Here is a 15,794-nt window from a genome sequence, read left to right as displayed (position 1 = left end):
ACAAAAATCTCCTTTGTCAACAGGCCCAAACGTTGAAGCATCAAACAGCTCCCTCCCAGATCATCCAGCTCCAAGAGGGAGAAGGAAGCCTGTGTGATCAGCTCACTACAAGGAGCATCATACATGCCTGAAATCTTTAGGACTAAGTGAAAGCAAATACATCCCCAAGTTCTTGATTAATTTAGAAGGGGAAAGAATCACTTTTCTAGGTCAGCTGAGGAACAACCCAAGAGAAGCAGGCAGCTCCCATGTGATAGGCATGCGGATCTGCTCGGGCTGGGTGTAAAAATAAAACAGGAAGCGAACAGCTTGGGGAACATGGCTTCCTGTCACCACCAGCAAAAACCCAAGAACCATAAAAAATCAGCTGTTTGCTCTTGACTTTGAGCCACCCTTTGATAGTCTCTGTGGCAGCTGGCAGCTTATCTTTGAGGTCCAGGAGTCCTTCCTGGATGCTTTTCTATCAGGGTGTTAAGAGGAAGAAGTGGGCATTATCCCTCCTAATTACCTCAGAAGCCAGATTTTGAATTGCTAAATTTGACCCATTAAGGCAGAGGAGTTCAAGAGCCACAGCACCGGGCGCTGGGACATCTCCCAGACAAGCAGATGTAGGTTGCTACCATTTTGCAACGCCTCTACACGAGGGATTTCACAACATCTCAGGATGCCAGGATGATTTGGGTTGGAAAGGACCTTAAAGCTCATCCTGTTCCAACCTCCCGCCAGGAGACCAGGCTGCACAGAAAGGGTCCCCAAACCCAAACACCTTATGGAAGAGGGGAGCCAGGTCTGCATCCAAATAAATAAAAGCAAGACCCTCTGAGGATCGAGTCTGTGCTGTTTCTCCCTGTGTCCACTGCAGCCATCAGTAACTGCTGGGATATTTAAAGAACAGGGTGAACTAAGGAAGGGCTCTGACCTTCCCTTCCCAACACCCCGTGTTTTATCGATTCCAGCCCAAGCCCTACAATCTTTTGTCAGCTTTAGTGCTTCATGCCAGACAAACTTTCCCAGCTCCCCCCAGACTGCAGTCTGCACCAACAAGCAGCTCTCATAAACAAGGCAGCATTTGCAGGCTGCCTGCATCCAGCTTCTCCCCTGTGCTTCCCCAGGGCTCGGCCAGGGAGCACACACAGTGGGATCTGCAGAGCTGGAGTGGACAGCAGGGCTGGAAACCTTCCAAGGTGGAGGACAGACAGAAGGAAAACAGCAAGAGGAAAAAAAAGCCTGGAAGTGGGGGATGAGATGTGAGCCTAGTGTATGAGAGAAGACAAAAAGCCCCCAAGATGATAGGCAGCATGGCTGGATAAATGCAGGTAACACTGATCTCTGCAAGGATGGGGAAAACAGGGCAGAAAATGGGAGCAGTGCCTCAAACACCAACAAAAAAAAGCTCTGAATACGCTGCCTGTATACAGACACCCCAAAAGTGTTTGCCTTCGAAACATGTTTTGAAAGTAAAAGCAAGGAGTAGTGGTGAGAACTGCTTTTCCTAAAAGACAAATGAAGGTAGAGCACATGTAGATCACAAATTTGCACTGGTGCAAGACAGCAGAGATAAAGGCTAGGAAAAAGACTCCCATTATAGCCCAGCTCATCCTGGCAGCCACTCCCACCCTCCCAGCCACACTCCACTGCAGAAGGAGAGTTTTGCCCTCATGACCACAGCAGCGCTTCCCAAGGCCACGGGGACAGCTCTGCTGCCCCTAAACCCAGCCAGGCTCCAGCCAACGAAGGGATTAAATTAACCCTGTGCAGCATCAGAGCTGATCAAGGCAGGATGGGCTATGCACAACCGCCCTGCTCTCCCCGGCACCTTTTGGGTAAGAGGCATTCTAAAGCAAAAATTCCTCTCTTCCGAGCCAAAGGATGAGGAGCTTCAAGATTTTACGAAGGAAATCTGGGACCTGCAAGAAGAGCAGGTGATGCCTCCACAAGAACATTGTAAGACCTTGCTTTTTCCTGGAGTGTTTGGAGAGTAGGTATAGAGATAACAGCTAATGGGCTCCTGTAAAACCTTCATGCCTCACGAGTAGGTGGGACAAAGATTAATAGTGTGGATTGGAAAATAAGTGGTGTATTTCAAAAGCAGGAGTCAGGTAGGGCAGAAAACCAGGTGTGGAGAAGCGACAAGGTTTGAGAGCAAAGGGGGAAGGGGGAAGAGGAAGCAAAACACGGGAGGCAACACGAGGCATGAGCTGGGGGCAGGGAGGAGACACAGTAAATGAAAGAAGAGAGAGAGTTAAGAAGCTATCTGGGAGGCTTGTGCTGTTACTCTTGAACAGAGTCATTAAGGAGGCCACTGACAGCGCAGTGCCAAACAGGGGCCATCCAGGACCGCTCCTTTTCCGTGCTCAGGGCAGGACAGCACAGCAGAATCCCACCTGGCTGGGCAGCCTGCTCATCAGGCATTAGTCACTGTCACACAGTGACCGCAGACCATATATCATAACTAAATCCTACCATTCAGATGCAACTTAAATGAATTGCGAGGCCAAAAATCCTTGTCTTTGGGGCAAAGATAAGCGTTTTCATTTGCTTATGAACGCTGGAGATTAGATTTGTTCCAGGAGTGTAGAGTTTTGGGGTGCAAACACTGTTTTTAAAGAAGCTGCAAGAATGACACGGGCACAGAGGAGGTGCCCTGATCCCCGTGTAACAGGAGAGGAGATCAAGTACGTTAGAAGGAAAAAGAAACCGCCTCTAGAAACAGGAACCTCTGAAACAGATTTCTAATGAATATGGAAAACAAAGGCATCAAATTGAAACACAGTGCGAGGAAAGAAGTTCAGTGATCTCTGCTGCCTGGAAGAGCCAAAGGAAAATCCACAAACCCTGCTGCATCGATCCACGTTCAAAAGACTCATCCTCCCAACCACTGCGCTTCACACCTTCTTAAAAACAAGGAAACAAATGATTTTCCACTCCCACTTGAACCAGACCCTTCCCACCTGCTCCCAAGCACTTCCTCTGAAGCCTCCAAGTCATGACTTGAACCACAGAAGGCTCCAAGAGCCTTGAGGATGTTGTGATGGCAGTGACTAAAAGCCAAACCATCTGAAAAGCCCAGCTTTGCCCCGCAGCTCCTTTCCCCTTGCTGCCCCACCTACAGCCGGGCATTGCCAGGATGCCTCATCATTTCCCCTCTCCCAAAATGCTTACGCAGGCGCTGCCGAGCCCTGGCCTGTTCCAGCCCAGAAAAAAGTTTGCTGAGCACAAAAAAGCCCTGGAAGCTGAACTCACTGCTCCTCCATTCCTACTGATCTTCCAGCCACAACTGGCACCTTGCTTCCAGGATTCACTGGGTTTTTGCTCCCCGTCATCCTTCCCGACAGCTTCTGTCCTCTCACCGCACACATCGTGGTCTTGGATGCCTCATGTTTTTCCAAGAAAGGATCCATGAGTAGGGCTTCTTCCCGTGGCTGCTGATCTGACACACTGCTCCCACCACAGTAAGCTTCACCTTGAACGTCCTGCTCACCAGCTTTTAAGATGATTCTGACTTTGGCAATTAGTTCTGCAAATACTCTCGGGCACTGGGGAAAAAGCGTGGCCCAACACAGGCTCGAAAAGGGGGAAAAAATGTGTGACTTGCAATTCCTGCCTTTCGGAATCCAGCACTTTAAGCAAAGCCGAGGTAAATCCAAGATAAGCGTGCTGCTCCAAGATTTCTTATCAGCAAGCCATCAACCGCTCTCCCCATGAGCTCTGCCGCAGCAGATCACTCAGGAATCCCAGTTCTGGATTAGAATCAAGTACAATTGGTTTGTTTCAAACAAGAACTGCCAGTCCATAAACCCCTCGCACAAAGCTGCGTCTTATTGACTATTTTTAATAAATAGGGCTGGCACAGTAAAATTGAACGATTGTTAGGAACAATAAAGGAGACAGACTTTGATTACAACTATTGAGAAGCAATACAGGGGTGTTTTAGGATTGAGTATTTGCTTTCCAAGGCGAGTTCTGTCAACTGAAAACAGCAACTCGAAGCAAATACTCTTTAACAAGTGGTTTGGAGCAGAGCAGAAAACAGCACTGCACAGCAAGAGAGGAACCAGACTTGTTTTTTGGGGTTTTTTTGGTAGAGCAGGCAGATAGCACAGTCACTGTGGTGGTGCAGAGAAGGCAGGCAGGACTCCAAGGCGAGCCCTGTGGATGCAAGGCACACAAAGAGCTGTAAATAACAGGTGAATTGGAGGGAGAGATCTGGCAAGGGTCTCCTCGCTGGTATTTGACCAGTTAGCATAGCGTTACTGGGAGTCACCTGGGTAATTCCCCGCGCAATGTGACACACAACCTCTTAGATCAGGGACCATCTGCAAATAAATCTGGACCCCAGCAGTGAGATCATCTGTCATAGTGTCTGGTGTAGCACAAAGCACCTAAGGAGGGCAGAGCGCTTTTTTTGGGGAAGGGAAGGGAATTTAGGCTTGATTTCCAAGTACGTCAGGGTGACCAACCACCTTGCCCTCGGCAGGGCTTACAGAATCCTCTGCCTGGACACAAACAGGCAGCACAAGGAGACCAAGCCTTCAGCTGAGTGCTTTGGAGAGCTGCCTCTAGGAGTGCCCATCAGGGGACTAGACACACCAGCAGGTTTGGGAATGAGGGGGAAAGGAGATAATCAGATCTGAAATTCCCATCAGTATGAAATAAGACTTAACTCAGTAGCTTGCCAACGCAGACCGACTGTTCTTTCTAATGTCTGTGACAACTCTGCTTCAAATTTCAAGCTTCTCTCAGCAGTAACTACTCCCCCATGTAGCTGTAATGGCCAGAAAGAGACTGGCTTTTATGTAACCCCAAAAGACTTGCAGAAAGGGAAGCAGCAGCCACACACACACACACAGGGAGAACTGAGGGGAAAAAAAATCAGCAGAAGGCTCTGCTGAGTGCTCAGGGCTATATCCAGGCTCACAATGCAGCCACAGAGAAGTGGGATGCGGCAATCAGAAATGCTCCAGTTCCACGCTCAGACAGAGACCCAGCAATCAGTGCTGCATCCGAGCAATAGGGAGCGAAATTATAGAGCAAACTGCCATGTGATGCCACAAACTACTCCATCCCGCCAGCTGTAACAAGTATTCATTCCCAAAAACGCATCACAGGCTCATCTGTCATTACCAGCCCAGCCTGCCAGCAGCTGAGCAGGAGTCAGCAGTGAAGGGCAGCTGCAGGGCTGCTTCCTTTCACAGTGGTCTATTCTCCCAAAACCCACGGGGGAGACGGATGGGTAGAACCCCCCCGGGCACAGCAGAAAACAGTGCCCACCATCTCTCAGCAGCCGGTGGCACGGGAAGCACACGCTGCGTTTTCACCCACCATCACACAAAAGCTCTCCTAAAGCAGGATCTACCGAAAATCCAGGACCTTTGGGGGAACACGCTTAGCTGGTCACCAAAATCCACATCCACAGCCCCTCTGTGTATGAATAACGCACTTCAGTCACTAGTGGAGAACTCTGCAGGCTCGATCTGCCGGCGTTACGAAAGAGGATGCTTGGGCAATAATGTGGGGCAAGAGCAGCACTGCCCTTTTCCACAGCAATGTTCCAGCACTGGGAACGTCAGCCCTGATCCCGCAGCACAAGGAGGACTGTACAGCGTGGAGTCCTTGAGACAACAAACATCCAGCCTGCTCCAATCCCAGAGTAAAAATACACCTTTTTTTTTCCTCCCCTGCCTTTTTCTCCCCCCCCCTCCAGTCTGCTGGCTCTGAAAAATGCAAAAGAGGCTCAGAAAGCCATTTTCTGCGGGGTTTTTTGTCTGGCTCATGCATTATCATCATCATTTACTGCCCTCAAGGGGATTGCACAGGTGTGACTGAAAATTTGGCACTTCCTTTTAAACTTTTTGTTATCAGCTTTGCTGAAGATGATCTTGCTGGAATAAATACCAGGCTGCTCTCCTGGAGAGGGACTCGCTTAGAGCTGTTGTCAGAAATCTGTCTGGGGGAGGAAGGATGGGGGTGTCACTAATGGGGAACATACAGATCCTCCTGGCTTCTGCTGGAGTGCTAATAGAGCCAGCAGTTTGACCTAGACTTTTATTTTTTTTTTAATTCCTACAAAACAAACCATTGCACTAATTAATGTTTCCATTCATTTAGCTGAAAAACAAGTTAAACAAAGAGGGTCACCTGGTGTTCCTATCAATACCTGACTAGGATACGGGCAGAACAAATGCATTTAAATAAAACTCTAGAAGAGACGTGACAAGAGAAAGGCAGTTTAGCTCAATTAAAGAGAGCTGTCACAGGGATTTGATTCTCAGAATACAGAACTATTGATTAAACAGGAATTAAAGCTCCAGAAGAGAAAGGTTTCAAGGTCTTTGCTGTGAGGGTATACATCAGGAGAGAGAGGCAGGACTCCTTCAGCACCACAAGAGCTCTGGCTTTGTTGCTTCCTAGGAAACAGGAGCAGCAAAGGGAGCAGAATGCTCTCTACTAAACCTGTGAAGAATTTGGGCAAGGATACAAGGTCAGTGACAATACAGAGTGGCATCACGAGCATGAATCAACAGGTAGTTCTGGTGTACTTGGGTACTGAACACCCACAATAGGTTCTAAAACATTTCAGGAGTACGTAGGGAGAGGCCTGGGCAGGTTTCAGTCATAGAATCTCACAATCTTAGAATGGTTTGGGTTGGAAAGGGCCTTAAAAAACATCTCATGCCACCCCTGCCATGGGCAGGGACACCTTCCACTGTCCCAGGCTGCTCCAAGCCCTGTCCAGCCTGGCCTGGGACACCTCCAGGGATCCAGGGACAGCCAAAACTCCTCTGGGCACCCTGTGCCAGGACACCACAGGAACAATTCCTTCCCAATTTCCCACCTAACCCTGCCCTCTGGCAGCGGGAAGCCATTTCCCCTTGTCCAAAGTCCCCGTTCAGCACTGGAATGGGTCTCCCTGGGGCCTTCCCCAGGCTGGACATTCCCAGCCTGTCCCCAAAGCAGAGGGGCTCCAGCTTTGGAGCATCTCTGGACTCACTCCAACAGGTCCACATCCCTCCTGTGCTGAGCACCCCAGAGCAGGAGGCAGCACTGGAGGTCACCAGAGCACAACAGAGGGGCAGAATTTTCCAAGCCTCAGTCTGTCACAGAACTGAATTCACTTCCAAGGGTCAGGACTAGAGGAGACACAATGTAGGTGGGAAGGCAGGCAGCGCCCCTGCCCAGGGCTCCCCGTGGAGGTCCTGCAGGAGCCTGTGGCAGAGGGGACGCTGTGCAGAGGGGACGCTGTGCAGAGGGGATGCTGTACAGGGGGGACGCTGTGCAGAGGGGATGCTGTACAGAGGGGGATGCTGTACAGAGGGGGATGCTGGGCAGAGGGGGATGCTGTACAGAGGGGACGCTGTACAGAGGGGGATGCTGTACAGAGGGGGATGCTGTACAGGGGGGACACTGTGCAGAGGGGACGCTGTGCAGAGGGGACGCTGTGCAGAGGGGATGCTGTACAGAGGGGATACTGTACAGAGGGGATGCTGTGCAGAGGGGATGCTGTGCAGAGGGGATGCTGTACAGAGGGGATACTGTACAGAGGGGATGCTGTGCAGAGGGGATGCTGTGCAGAGGGGGATGCTGTGCAGAGGGGGATGCTGTACAGGGGGGACGCTGTGCAGAGGGGACACTGTACAGAGGGGACACTGTGCAGAGGGGGATGCTGTACAGGGGGGATGCTGTGCAGAAGGCCAGCCCCACTGCCAGCCCCGCTGCCTCCTCCAGCCCGGCCTGAATTCCCGCTAATGAGCACAGCGGCTTTGCTCCCTGTGCCTCCCAGCAGCCTCCCCAGCCAGAGGAAAGGCTTGTGGCTGCCGCACTAACAAAGCCCAGCTCACAATACAGCGGCACATTCTCATTCCTGGGCAGCGCTCGGTAATTAATATGGAAAGAGAGGGTGTGCTTTTTTCCCCCTAAATGACTTATTCGTTAAGTTCGAGCATATTTTAACCTTCCCTTTCAGCAGATAAACTCTGTCTCATTTGCAGCTAAGCTCAGCCTTCCCTTCTTTGCCACACACTAAACTATTTTGATTAATGAAAGAGTAGGAACAAACCGGTTCCAAGTGTTTTCTATAGAGCTCAACTGCTCTTTCAGTTTCAACTCACGCCTAGATAATTATATCACAGCTCTGAGTGCCCCCACCCTTCTGCTGCACTTGGGGAATACTGGAAAGATAAGTCTTTTCTTAATTATTAAATGTAAATAGCTCATTAAATATAATCCAATTACTTTAATTGTAAGAAAAAGGAAGTAATTACAATATGTACATGTATTCTTGCCTGAACAGTTTTAATATCTTAAATGAATCTTTGCAGCATTAATATTTTAAGTCAACCTTTGACATGAGGGGAGAAAAAAAAAATTTACTCCCTGATATTTTCCAGAAGTGTTATATCTGCTGGGATTTCGGCCACAAAAAAACCCAAGAGAATGGCCTTGAGCATCTAAATCAAAATGGTTTATAAACAGCATCTTAATAAATTCAAAATAATACATAGGCTTTCCATTGTGGAGGGAAAAAATAAACACGTAAACACGATGCCACAGGAAGAGCCTGAATATGCTTCTGGGATCTCAAGAGCCCAGCAAGATGGGCATTTCTGTGACCTCAGGAGAACGGACAGGACCCCAGCACACCAGTACCAAAAGCCATCACATATCTGGGATTTTCCAGGCAGTTATTCCCCACACCGATGGTTTGTCCTGTTCAAAGGTGGGGAGAAGAACCAGGGCTGGGGGAGAAGGGCCCCTGCTCCACATCTGGGATTACCCAGCTCTTCCATGGCAGTGTCCAGTTGATCCCACAGAAATGCTGAATGCAGCGTTTGTGTGTGCACAAGCCATCTGTGCAATGCACAGGCACAGCCCAGGATCCCAGGCTGCCATTGGGGATTTGCAGGCAGAGCTGCAGGAAGCTGTGAGGAGCAGTCCTCTGGTTTTGCTCAACAGCATGACAATCCCTGGACTCACTTTCTCCATCCCTGCAGCCAGCGGGGCCGAACAGCCTTCCAGCAGGCTCCAGCAAGGCCCCACTGTTTCGATCAGCCCCCCTGGTCTGACAGAGCAGGGTCAGGTTTCAGTTTGGCTGTGGTGACAGATGCCTGTGAAATCTCCTTGGGACAGGCAGAGAAATATTCAGTTTAAACTGCAGTTGTTTCCATTTTGCATGTTCTGAGCCCAGCAGTGATCTCACCTTATGTAATCTCCAGTGCAAACTTCAGGCTCTGGACCATCCAAAACTATTCAAGGGTGTTTGAAACCATAAAATCCCAGAATGGTTTGGCTTGGAAAGGGCCTTAAAAACCATCTCATCCCACCCCCTGCCACGGGCAGGGACACCTTCCACTGTCCCAGGTTGCTCCAAGCCCTGTCCAGCCTGGCCTTGGGCACTTTCACAGATGGTGCAGCCCCAGCTGCTCTGGGCAGCCTGTGCCAGGGCATCACCACCCTCATAAGAAAGGATTTCTTCCCAAAATCTAACTTAAACCTGCTCTTTCAGTTTGAAGCCATTCCTCCTTGTACCATCCTCCAGCTCCCCTGGAGCCCCTTTAGGCTTTGGCAGGGGCTTCCCAAGGTTCCCCTGGGAGCCTTCTCTTCTCCAGGTGAGCATCCCCAGCTCTCCCAGCCTGGCTCCAAAGCAGAGGGGCTCCAGCCCTCCCAGCACCTCCATGGCCTCCCCTGGGCTTGCTCCAGCAGCTCCATGTCCTTCTTGTGTTGGGGGCCCAGAGCTGGATGCAGTGCACCAGGTACCAGAGTACAGGGGGAGTCATCACTTTATTGAACTGATCTTTTTGGGAAAAGAGAGATTAAGACCTTATTAGGGATGCTAAGGATGCAGGTCTTTATAGCCAAGCTTACCACAAGGTCTATAATAAGCTGCTTTATGGAAACCTCTCATGTGAAGCCAGCCCCTAGATGTAACCTCCTTGATACAATATTGAATTCTCAATAGCAACCAAAAGGCTATTTTGTATAAGTTAATTACAGCCGTTTTTAATTTAGCTTGCAGAAGGGAAGCGGCCAGTGATTTCATGCTGCCCTAGACAGAAGGTAAAGGTTTTCCACAAGCTGTGTTTATGGCTCTGTGCTTTCCTCCAGCAAAGCACCGGCTCCACAGCTGCTGGTATTGAAAGAACAGGATCTGGGTGTGTGCACGGTTCTCTCTCGCCTGGTTGGTTTTTTTTGCAGCTGCAAGGCCAAACCCATACGAGTGCGTGTGTGCTTTTTCTTACGGTGACAAAGGCAGGGTGCCTGAAAGGGAACTCGCTTCCGCTCTGGCAAGCACTCAGCCAACTATTTGCTGGGCTAAGGGGTGGTCGGGGAACTTTCACCCATCCATTCAGCCAAGGCCGCTCTTCCCCCTCCCTCCCAATTAAATCCCATTTTTTGCACTCCATGCATGAACTGCAGCCACACCAATACATCAGATATTGTGGCTGATAGCCTCCTCTGAATGCCACTTAAAGCCCTCCAGTGCGGAGCGCACTGAAAGCAAAGCACCGTTCATTCTTTGAGCGACAGAAAGAGACTTTCGCTATAGAGAGACCTGAAGTAAGACTCTAAGGAGTAGGAAAAGGGCATCCAGAGAAAGAGGAAATGAGAAATTAAAACCACATTCAATCTTATTAGTGGTAATACAATAGGTCAACAAGAGTACTTTGCACAACTCCACAGCATGGGAACAATTTATGCAGAACTTGGAGCAGTGACACCAGTGAGTTTCGCCTTTACCAAGCCCAGCACATTTTGTCAGCACTATTTTGAAGTGTCCAGCTGAGAGGGGAGAGGGCTGAGGGGGATAGTGCCTCCATGCCTTGCAGGAGAGTACACTCAGGAGAGGAGAATGTGAGGAATACTCCAGCTCCTCTTTTTCCGTCTGAAACATTTTCTCTCTCAAGGGACTTCCAGCATCTTATGAGCACAGCCTCTTTGAAGTGCTGCAAAGTGGCATTGCTCATCATTTCAGTAATGATAGTAAATAAGCTCCAGTATTTTGTTGATCCTTTTGCTTTTGCTTTACAAACAAAAGGTCACAGTCATTAGCCCAGTTTGATGAGCGGGGAGAAATGGAGGCTTGGAAGAGGCAGGTCACTCTAGAACATCACTGGGAACATCAGTGAATGAAGAAAAGTCACAGGACTTTGGAACAGCCACGCTGGACCACCCAGCCTCCAGATAGCCCATGCACTCCCTCCACCATGGCCAGGTACCAGATGCAGCAAGAGAAGAGCATGGGAACAAGGCAAGCACAGAGTAAGAGCTCTCCCTGCTTTTTCCATGCTGCAGCACCCCAGAGCACATTAAGAGCATGTGGAAACAAGCAGTATCATTTAACTGTCCCTCATGGATTTCACTTCCATAAACTGATCTGATCGGCTCCTTAACTCATCTGAACAGTGTATCCATTAGATCCTGGGGCAGCAAATCCCATATTTATCATGATAGGTGAAAAGGCCTTGGAGCAGCCCGGTCCATGGAAGCTGTCCCTGCCCATGGCACAGGAATGAGATGAGCTTTAAAGTCCCTTCCCACCCCAAATGTTCTGGGCTCTATGATCAAACACAAGAGAGTATCTCAGTTCTTGTGGAGCACTTTCAGTATAACCCACACTAATAACCCATGGTTTATGTTTGATTTACAGCAGCAGTGAGAACAAACCGTATTTAGAGGCTGGCTCTGTGTCTGACCCCCTCTGGACTGTGCACTGCTTCCAACAGGAGTGCAGGAGCACCCAAACCTCACAAACAAGTGCCCTGGGAACAGCTCACCTGAAGCACTGACACAGCAGCCTCCCAGGCAGAACTTCCAGCCCTCAAGAACCAACTGCTGCTGCCTCACAGGCATCTCCAGCCTTCCTCTCTCAGCATGACAGCATCCCTTAAAGCACCACTTCTCCCCAAAAAGAGTCTGGGATGCTGCAGTGGAAGAGGATTTGACAGGGAAGGCACTGAACGAGCAGAGCAGGTCACCACTGACCCATTTGTGAGAGATCCATCGAGCTCCCTGGCGCTTTAAATTCCTTCATCAAAGCCCCTGGCAGACGCATACTTTAGATATCTGAGCTCCACCACTTCTCAAGTAGTAACCTAACACCAGAGAGCTTTCCCACAATTTCAGGAATTAGGGTAGGATCTAGATGAACTATTTCTCAGGCCCATTACTGTGGGGAAGGAGCTGGGATGGAGAACGTCATCAACAGCTCACTCCCCTTACTCCAGAAAATAATGTGGAACTTCACATTTAAGTTCTTCTGGGAAGGGACCTCCCCTCCCACTGCCTCCCAGGCAGGGAAAAAATACCCTGCAAACCTCCAGATGGAAAAAGAAATGTCATATAAACGAGAATTAGGCCTGAATCTGATCACCTTCTACCAAGCACTCCCTCCACAGTGAAGCCTGATCTGCCTCCCGTCCTCAGGAAAGAGACAATATGTCTTTTTATTACACAGAGTTGCAAAAATACAAAAGGAAGTAAATGTCACCAGGGTGGTTCTGTTCTGAGCAGTCATTTGCTTATTACCCAGAAGCCATTGCCACACGCCTTTTTTAATCCTGTGTTTATAAATACCTAAAGTATTTAAATAAATGTTAATCTGCGGTAACTAAGGCCCTGATCTCACAAATATTTACCCTTGCACAGTGAGAATAAACACCCAAATACACAAATTTCTTACTAGAGATCCCATTTCAGCCAGAGTGTTGCTGAAAACAGTAACACACCAGAAGACAGGGTGGAAAATAGCTGCATTTTGCCTTCCTGGGTTTCACAGTGTGTCACTTTTGGGTTGTTTCCTGTGCATTTGTTGTAGAACCTGTACAAAGGAGCAAGGGCAGAGCTGAGCCACGGGACAGGGCCCGTTGTGGCTGCTGGAACCCTCGGAAGGAGCTTTTGGCAGTGTTTTTTCCTGGTGTCCCATTCTGCATGAGGACAGCAGGAACTTTATCCACAGCACATGCAAACACAATCGCTATTCAATCCCTTTCCTGGTTTGTGACTGACTCATGAGCAACGTATTTTGCTCAGCTGAATGACCAAGGGCTCGGTATTATCATCAAACCAAGCAGAGGCAAACCCAAAACCTCGCATTTAAAGTTATTAAACATTCTGAGTCCAGAAAACCCACAGAGAGAAACTCTGTAGAAGGATTAAAGCCAAGTCTTAACACTTGCTGAAATCTTCTTTATTACAATCTGTCAAAGAAAACTTGAATTTTTGAAAAACATTAATCCTATCAACCTTTGTTCTTCTATCACCACGAAAATATAACAAAATAAACCCAGGAGAGGGATTTCTTGCTGTAACTTAATGCACATGAGGCAATCACTGAAGTTTTAACCCCTCCACCCACACACCATGATTATCTAACCTTGGTGAATGAAATCAACTTTTCCTAGACCAGCCCTGAAGAATGAGATATATTCAAAGCACGCTGAGAAACTGGGTTGGGACTGATCAGAAGGGTTGTATTCCTTGTCATGAATCACTGTCTGCAAATATCTCCTGAGTTGTAACTCACAAAAATACACCATTTCTGTGTGGTGTGTCACATTAGTCATAGGGAAACCAGTTTTATACTGGCATGAGCCACCAGAAAGGTTTTATTTCATTAAATTAAAATAATGGAATTTGGGACATTTGCTTTTTGATCTCATTACCAAACAAGAGAGAAAAATATCCCAGTTCTTTTTAGAACCAATGGAAAATATATGGCTTAGGGAAATTTTTACACTGAGTTCACCCCTGGAATTTTATCCTCTGACAATTCACTTAGGAAGCACAGCAAGGCTTCACCCCATGTCAGGTGGGCTACAAGGGAGCTGCTATACCCACTCCTCCAGGCTTCAAATCGTGTCAAAATCAAGGCTTTGGAAGGTAAATCCCAGAAAGTCTGATCCCACCATCACCAACACACCCAGGGATAACAGTGACAACTGCAGCCTGAGCCGAGATCAGTGTCAGGCAGCTCTGGCAAGCTCAGGTCACGCTCTGTCACTCAAACTTCACGTTTTGAAGCACAATCCATAGAAATAAATAAAACCCCCAAGGTGCCCAGAACTTTGTGCCTGGTGTGCTCTGCCCCACTGCTGGGATAACGCTCCTGCTTGGCTCTGGACACGAGGGGGATTCAGGGTCACTCTCTGGACACGCTGCCTGTGCTCCTGCAGGGAGATGTTGGCTCTGGTTTGTTTTTAACTCAGCCTGGGATTAAACCAGGAGTCGGTTCTATGGCAAACCCCACTCAAGGTCAGGAAGGGACAAATCAGAACGAAAAGTGTCGCAACGCCGCGTTTTGAATTCCTGCAGTGTTTAGCAGCAACTGATTCTGCAGATGTTGAAAATGGGTGGAAAACATAACTACTGCCCTTCCTCATGTGACCGAGTGCACAAGGCTCGGTACTTCCCATAAAGTGGGACTTCCCAGGTCTGGGGAAGGTGCCCCTGCTCATGGCAGGGGTGGAATGAGAGTCTTGAAGATCCCTTCCAATCCAAAACATTTCAGGATTCTATAAAAGCAACATTTTTGCATCAGTTTTGTCTCAAGGAAGCACATCCATGCCCTTCAATTTGCTGCCAGCATCTTTTAATTTCAACTTCTCTTTCTCACGAGTCTTCAGGAAGGACACAAAAGTGTAAGGGTCACAGAGGGCTCCATAAATTATGACCCTGCCTGCAGCTGATGTATTTAACAGAAGTTTCTTTAATCATTATTAATAGAACTTCACATCCACCAACATCTGCAGTGCTGAAAGATTTAAGACTTCTGTGTTTCCTAGTGCTGAAGTCCCAGCATTAGCACATCCCTCACCCAACCTGTGCTCTGACCTATGGAGAGGTGCCAAATTCTGTTGTTTCTGAAGAAAGCAAAACAGCAAGGCCAAATGTGGAATTCTGACAGGGAAATAAAAAATCCTGCCATAGGAAGGTCCCTGAAGTCAAGTGACAGCTAACAGGGAGAAGCTGCAATCCTCACCCTTCTCCAGATTACGTGTATCCCAAAGCAATCCCAAGACTGACCTAAACACTGGTGAGGTACAACCACAAGGACATTCCCTAATAACTTATTTCTTCTCTAGAAGAAACACGGTCTGAGGCCACCAGGAGGTCAGTGCACTAAACTGAACTATCCAACCATACCCCAAGCCCTTTTTCAGGAAAACCCCCAAACATTCCCCTAAGCACACTACAGCACCCACAGGGGGCCGCATCAAGTAGCTCTAAATGTAATGTGCTGTGGCTGGTTCATAGACAAGGAGCTGACACACACACTTAGAAGTGTTCCCAGACAGATTGAGGGGTGCACCCAGGAGTGGGGCTGGAACACAGGCAGGACAGAGAGGCTTCCTTCAATGAGGGCACCCAGCTCCCACCCAGCCAGACTCGGGACACGGCCGCACAAGTCCCAGTGTCAAACTCAGGCAGCAAATGTCTGCAAAGGAGGGTCCCCCTGAGGCCCCCCAGCAGAGCCCCACTGCTCCCCGCCGCCAGGGAGCCTGCAGCACTCCCGTGTGTGCCGAGCCCCAGCGCTGCCCGCTGTGGCAGCCCCCGGGACATCCCCAGGACAGCAGACACGGGCCAGGCCTCGGCAGAGCCCCGCGGGCCACAGTTCCTTCTCCCAGCACGGGGCTCTGAGCACCGCCGGGCAGCCCGGCCCTACAGCCCAGTTCCCCACGGGCCGGCCCGGGTACACAGCCCGCACCAAGCCGCGGCCTCCGGGAGGGGCTGGGGCCGTGTCAGGCCGGGGATGGAGCCCCGGAGCCCCAAAACCCCCGCCCAGGACCACAGCGGCGGCG

The 15,794-nt window shown here is 49.3% G+C and overlaps 1 protein-coding gene across 1 annotated transcript in view; it reads right to left on the bottom strand.

The window, feature by feature from the left end:
- Positions 1 to 15,794, bottom strand: part of WASF2 (WASP family member 2) — a 28,559-nt gene that overhangs the window by 12,504 nt on the left and 261 nt on the right.

The sequence above is a fragment of the Sylvia atricapilla genome, chromosome 24 (assembly GCF_009819655.1).
Source record: "Sylvia atricapilla isolate bSylAtr1 chromosome 24, bSylAtr1.pri, whole genome shotgun sequence".
NCBI lineage: Eukaryota > Metazoa > Chordata > Aves > Passeriformes > Sylviidae > Sylvia > Sylvia atricapilla.
Note: the sequence above shows the minus strand (reverse complement) of the source record. Positions and strands in the feature narration are given on the sequence as shown.